Source organism: Tiliqua scincoides, chromosome 1 (genome assembly GCF_035046505.1).
Source record: "Tiliqua scincoides isolate rTilSci1 chromosome 1, rTilSci1.hap2, whole genome shotgun sequence".
NCBI classification, from domain to species: Eukaryota; Metazoa; Chordata; class Lepidosauria; order Squamata; family Scincidae; genus Tiliqua; species Tiliqua scincoides.
Window position 1 is genome coordinate 220,759,730 of NC_089821.1, and position 7,137 is coordinate 220,766,866.

The 7,137-nt window shown below is 48.1% G+C and overlaps 1 protein-coding gene across 1 annotated transcript in view; it reads right to left on the reverse strand.

Annotated features, from left to right (window-relative positions):
- AGPAT4 (1-acylglycerol-3-phosphate O-acyltransferase 4) overlaps positions 1 to 6,852 on the reverse strand; it is a 79,161-nt gene extending 72,309 nt beyond the window's left edge. Inside the window, exon 1 of the mRNA XM_066611352.1 lies at positions 6,764 to 6,852. The gene's annotated coding sequence lies outside the window, so the exon portion shown is untranslated. The remainder of the gene's footprint in view (positions 1 to 6,763) is intronic.
- Between the last annotated feature and the right edge of the window lie 285 nt (positions 6,853 to 7,137).

Genomic DNA, 7,137 nt, shown 5'->3' on the forward strand with positions numbered 1-7,137 from the left:
GATTGACAGTGGCTCTCCAAGCTCTCAGATGAAATTTCTCTTTGTTCTATCATCAGGACTGAACTTGAGACCTTCTGGATGCAAAGTATGCACAGCGCCACTGAGTTTGTGCCCCTTCCTCTGTGAGTCACAGACTGAACCAAGCAGAGAAAAAGTCAATAGCCTCTAGCATAATGAAAGGCTTAACTTAGAGTAATCATGTTAACAAACAGGATTTTTATCTCTGACAAGTGTAGTTCTCCACAGAAACACATGCTGGCTTGGCAAATGAGTCATGACAATGAGCCAGGATGTGTAGCCCAGACACACTGGATTTTATTCCTCATGTGGACACAAATATCTCATTGTCAGCATTATAGTTCCTATTTTAAACATTAATCAGAAACACCCTGGCACCCTAATTTCCAGGCAGGAGCTTTCCCAGGTGCACCTGGAATTAAGATGCTCTCCAAAGATGCTCTTTGTTTGAGCAAAGCTCTGAAACGCAAACTCGGGAATGCTACTTCAGGAACCCTCATACATATACTTATGATTATGGTTATGAAATATATTTCAAGATTTTGCAAAGGAGGTAGGGAAATGGTATCTGGGTCAATTATAGAAGCTTTGAGATTACAGATCAGCTGGTTAGACACAGCATAACAGTTCTCCTAGGTAAACAGCCATGTAAACCACACACATGCAAAACAGTAATTATGCCTTGTTTGCAGCATGGCAATTCATCACACCAATATATTATGGGTAGAACTGCCTGAGATGACAAAGTGGATGCCCTTCTGGAAGGAAAGATGAAAAACAGATCAGAAAAAAATGCCAGGTGGTTAGTGAATGGCACCCACCTCCCTGCTCCTGCTTCACCCTTTAAAGGGGAACAAACTGGGAATAACTGAATGGTAGATCATTGCCACCATTCCCAGTCAGGGAAGCCAGGAAGGAGGAAAAAACCTCGCTCTCAGTAGGGTCATGACTCCCAAAATCAAAATAGGAGCAGGACCTAAAGTTCAGAGAGATGCGTTACCGCAGATACTCGCCTATAAGGCGAAAAATTTCTTCCCAGAAAAGCAGCCTGAATCATTGCCCTGCCTTATCTCCAGGGCAGGCAAGCAGCAAGGGTGGGGGGGAGGCAAGTAAGCCAGCCAATCACTATTGTGGGTGGGAGGAGGGAGGGAGCAAGTGATCTGCTGAGAGGAGGCTGTGCAGGCTGGGGTTGCTGCTGAGCGTTTGCAGCTGCCTGCAGGTGTGCCTCACGTGCTCCTTCAGGCTGTTGCACAGCTGCAGAAGCTCCAAGCGCAGGGCAGGGCAATTGCCACAGCAGCCATCAGCAGCCCCCCTCGCTCAGCACCAGCACCCACGGAGGCATCTCTGGAGCGGCACCCAAGACAGAGCAGGAGACAATGAGCTGTGTGTGGGAGGGGGCATCTGAGTGAGGGAGAAGCAGTCATTTGAAACAGCTGAGTCCATCTCCTCTTTCCTTCTTGTTCCCCCTTCCTGCTGTATTTAAACTTCAAGCACTCCATTGGAAAGCCCAACTTGCTAACCCCCTTCCCATCTCCCCACAGATGAAGTTGGACAGGGTGGGGAAGGGAGGAGAGTGATCTTTTTAAAGAGAGAGAAAGAGGCAGCCTGCAGAAGGCTGTACCTTTGTTTCTCAAGCCATTGAAAGGGTTAAGTCCATCTCCTTTTTCCTTCTTGTTTTTGCCCCCTCCTCCTTATTGAATCCAAACTTTAAACTCTCTGTTGCAAAGCTGAGGCTTGCTAGCCCCTCTCCCCATAATCATTCACCACTGATGAAGTTGTACTGGGGAGGAGAGGAAGAGTTAACTTTTATAAAAGGAAAAGTTTGTGTGTGTGTGTGTGAGAGAGAGAGAGAGCACTTAAAACAGTCAAGGCTACAATCCTAGCCTCACTTTCATGGGAGTAACCCCACTGACTTGCTTCTGAGTAGGCATGCCTAGGATTGGGCTCCCAGTCTATTCCCTCCTCTTGCTTTCCTCTCCCCTTACTGTATATAGTCACACTTCAGTCTCTCCTTTGCAAAACATTTTGCAAACCTCCTTGCTAACCTCATTTCCCCCTATCCTCACCAATGAAGTTGGACTGGAGGGGAAAAGTCCCTGCACTTGGGTATTGGGGGGGGGGAGCATCTGTGAGAAAGAGAGAAGCAATCTCCCTCTGTGTGTGTGTGTCCTTTTCACTGGAAGAGTCCTGGAGACCTTGCAAAGATGCAAAACACAGGAAAAGCAGAGAGTAGAATTTAAAGTAAAATTATTCTGCAGAAACAGGTTTTTTAGCCAGAAATCTTAGCTGCATGCTGGCAGGAGCTAGGAAGCACTTGCAACAGCTGCTTATGTAGTAAGCTTTTAGGAGAGCATGCTTGCTTCTGCAGTATCCCCCTGCCAGGACCTCCACACGAGGCCCGGAGGCACAGCTGCCCTTCCTCCACAGAGGGTCTACTTCCAAGTAAACCAGGTGCAACTATGTGCAGCTGCACTTGCTCAGTCACTCCTTGTTACTTGTCTCTGTACTGTGAACTGAACTGCACACTCCCAGTTGTGTGTTCTACGTAGAGCTTTTGGCTTAAGGCACCAGGCACTTTAAAGGAGAATTTCATTAATGGTTCTACTGGTATGCTGTTTCCAGTATACTTAGAGCCCAATCCTAGGCTTGTCTACTCAGAAGTAAGTCCCATTAAAGTCAATGAGGCTTACTCCTGGGAAAGTGCGGATGGGATTGTGGCCTTACTCTGATAGTGTTTACAAATGGTTATTGAGAGAACAATTAAAAAAATTAGTGAATAAAAATGTCTTATGATCTATGAGATTGATCATAGTTTTTAATAAATTAGAGACTATTTTAATACTGTTTTTGCTATACTATACATAGCAAAAACAGTATTAAAAATAGTGTATGTATGTATACATACTATGTATGTATACATGTATGTATAGATGTATACATACTATGTATATATACTGTGTTTTTAATAAATTAGTGACTGTACAGTTCTTAGGTAACAATTACTGGGAGGTTATTTTTCAGGATCTGGCCGCTGGTAAAATCAGACAAAATTATAGTCAGACACCTCCCTAAGTTAAACCCCCGTCTTATCCAAGGGTCATAGCAAATTCCATGATTTTGGGCTCAAAACCTGCCCTCGTCTTATCTGTGAGATCGACTTATAGGCGAGTGTCTGCGGTGAGTTTCTCCCTCCTGAGTGAACTACAACCAGGCAGGTGACACCAGAAACCGGCCAGAAGTTTATTTAAAAGTCAATGGAAGGGAAACTGCAAGAGTAAAACAAAACACAGCTGATTTTACAATACCAAAATAGGTGGTAGTGGCAATGGTTGGCAAAGATGCTGAAGGTAATTGGAAAAATCAAACAAACCCTGATGCATCATACCAGATATGATCTTTAGCCTACTTGCCAGCCTTGCTGCTGAGTTCTGTCCCAACACCCTCACCTGTAGAAAGGTGAACAGGCAAATACCATGAGAAGCATCAGATGCTTCTCACATCATATCTGTGCAAATGCACAAAGAGGAAGGGGTGCAGGATCCTGTTGTTTAATAACCTGTGGTCATTAGCCAAGTTTCATTGGTGGGACTGGGTGGGGGGGGAGAGTCACTGAGTTTATGAATTCCCTATTCTCTGCTCTTAAAATCAGGTAGATTTCAGGGAGTTGGTTTAAATCCACGTTCTTTGCATTGAACAGCTTTTTCTTCACCAACTGACCACTCAACAATAACTATCCCCACAGCGGGGAGAATACAACTACCATCTAGGGATGACTCAGCAGCACCTTCAAAATGCTGAGCCATCATGAAGCTTCTGAGATGTCAGAAAAGTCCAAAATGGGTGAAAGATGAGAAAGCAGAGATTTTCACCACTCCAGTGTAAGGCAAAAAGCCTCACCTGTGCCTCCACATTAGATAAACCAGAGTACTCCATCTGGGACAAGACCCATGGCAGCCATTTCCAAGGACCCCTAACAGAGAGCACCTGCCCTAATTTATGGCACATCACTTTTGAATCAACTGTTAAGAGTTCTACATGGGCAGCAAACAGCCTATAATGTATTTCTATTTCTGAGACAGCAGCAAAACCTGTTTTCAAGGGTTTTCCATACCCACATCATCATTCCAGCATGAAATAGTCTTGGAAGTTTTATAAACAGAACATGGCAGATGCAGTAATCTGAAAGACCTTTTCAATTTCCTCAGTGTGTGCACAAGTGATACCTTGACTTTTGGGTGCTGCCTGCAAACTGAAGACAGAATTCTGAGAAGAACTTATAATTATTTCCTATAAGTCAAGCAGGGCAAAGCACTTCCACAAACTACTGAAAGCACATTTTCATGGGTACTTTCTGCACTTCTAAGTTTGGTACCAAAAGTTAAACCACAAGCGCAGGAAGTGAAGCTTTTAAGCAAACCAACAAAAACAAAAAAATCACACGGTGTAGATTGTGCAATCACCCCAGCATTTTTTCCCAAATGCCCCCATCTACACTGCAAGCAGGCCAGGCATACATGTGTTGAATGCCTAGTGCATGTGGGCTGTTATGATTTTTGTCAATTTTAGATGTACTTATGACCTCTGTTAAAAAAAATCAAAGCATGCAGCTGTGCCTGGAAAGGGAGCGATAACCTCACCTTCAAGGACATCTCTCAAATTACTTAAGTCAGCATAGTTGCACTTCTGCCATAGCTGGCATTGTGGGGCAGCTGCCGAAGGCTCACCACTGATCCCCAAAACCACCTCTGTGCCCACAGTGCCTTCCTGGCTATAGTGGAGTGACTCTCTTAGGGCCCAACGATAGCAGTTTGCCAAGGGCCCCCTAAAACCTAGATCTGGACTCAATTTCAGCCCATCTCTCTCACACATCTAAATTCATGGGCTCAAGCCCATCCATCTGTTCCATTTTATTGGATTAGCAGTTCAATGGCAAATAATGTCTCTGAATGGTCAAGTTGCCAGAAGGCTGAGTGTTGTACAGTGCAATCCTATGCACGTTTACTCAGACTAAAGCTTCGGTACGTTCCCTGGGGCTTACTCTCTTACAGCTGTGTTTTAGGATTGTAGCCAGAGGCTGCGGGGAGTATGTCCCATGAACTAGAAAGGGATATGCTTCCAAATAACCACTCAAAAGATCAGGCTGTACAAGTTAGAAAACAGAGGTAGAAAACTCTGCTAAAGACCACATGCAGTGCAAACTGCTTGGTCCAAATATTGTTTTCTCAAGGAGGCCCCAGTTTCAATCCCCAGAATTTCCAGGTAGCGCTGAAAATATCCATCTGAAAAGCTGTTGCTGATCAAAGCAGACAATGCAATGGGTCTGATACAAGACAAAACAGTTACATGTGCACTTCAGTTTTCTTATCTACACACATACATAGCACTAACTGGAAAAGCACTCCAGGTACGTACATATTAGCTATGTAATGCACAAGTCATGGGTCATATTACCCACCCATCATGTTCAATTGTTCTTCTGCATTTGCTCTCTTGTCAGAAGGCACCTATGATTCAATGAGACAGGGAGGGATGTGATGGGCACCTCCAGGTCTTTTGGGGGGGGGGGGAGGTCAAGAGCCCATTTCCATACCTATGCTGGGAAAACCTATTAGCAAGGCTGTTCTGACAGGTGCGTACATGCACCTCCAAGGCACAAGTGCAGATCCAAGTCGCTTTCAGCAAGAGGGCGCCTGCCAGAAGATGCACACCAGCAAATGGCCACTTGTGGCAGCAAAACGTTATCCCCTGCAACCACAAAACAAAAGCGGGCTGGAGCTGTCTGCTCCTGGTGTTGCTCACAACAGGGACTGTTCAGAAGCATCTCCATCAGGCACAACTTTGGATAGTTAACCAGTAGCACTAGACAGCATCTCACTTTTGCTAACGCAAGGACAGGAGCTTCTATGGAGTGGAGGGAATACACGGGGGGGGGGCGGGCGGCTGCATGTCTTTGAGTGCCTCGCTGCATTTCATCAGCAACACAGCTAATGATTTAAGACAACCACGTCTCTTCTGGGTGAGTAAAGCAGGTTCAGGGAAGCGGCTGCAAAGAGAATGTCACAAATGTCTGTTTCCCTGGCAACCCCTTCCCTCCCCCACCTCCTCTTTGAGGCGGGCAACGGGGGGGGGGGGAAAGAAAGATGCCAACCCATACGCGAGGAAAGACAACAGAGCGCAAAAGCAGCCACGCAAACCTCACCCCGGCGCACGACCAGGTGCAGTTTTTAGGCTAGCAAAGGGCCCGATCCGATCCAATTTTCCAGTGCCAGCGCAGTGGTGCCAATGGGGTGTGCGCTGCATCCTGGGGCGGGGGGGGGAGGCAGTCACAGGCTCCCCAAGTTATGGGTGCACTGGAGCTGTAAAGTTGCATAGGATCGGGCCCATAGCCTCTGGTTTTTGGGGGGGCTGTTTCCATGGAAACAGGCAGGAAAAAATAAAAGAGGAACATGTTGCATGACACAAAAGGGAAGCAACATGCAGCCCTGGCTGGCTGGCTGGCCGGCTCTGCTTCCCCCTCCACCCCACACAGACGAAGCAGAGAAGGCGAGGCTGGGATGGAGGCAGCTGGCCCTGAAGCCACTAAGTTCTCTCGGGGGGGGGGGCTGGCGCCCACCCCAGCACGCTGCCTCCGAGCCTCCCTGCTAGGCGCTTCTCCGCGCAGCCAGAGGGCGGGAGGGCGCGGCGCCAGCCTCCCCCCCCCAGGTGCAAAGTTGCCCAGAAGCGAGGGCAAAGCCCTGGCACGTACCTCGTGCTGCAGCCGGCGCCAGCCAGGGATGCCGCCGCGAAGCGCAGGACCGCTCGGGTCTGGCATGAGGCAGGCTCCACCCAGGGAGAAACCGGGCTGCTGGGCTGACGTCTCTCCCCACCTCATGTCACTTCCTCCGCCAGGCGCGCTCCGCCGTCGAGGGGAGAGAAAGGCCGAGGGGGCCGCCTCAGAGCCCCGCCAAGGAGCCGCCCCGCCCCCTCCTCGCTGTCCCAGAAACCCGCCTGCGAAGAGAAGCCCTCTGGGGCGTCCTCCTTTCGTGCCCAAAGGGTTCCACCCGCCCCCTCCACACAGCCGCTGGTGCCAAAGCAGAGCATGATTAATTCAGAGGAAACACGACCCACTGCGCGCACGGA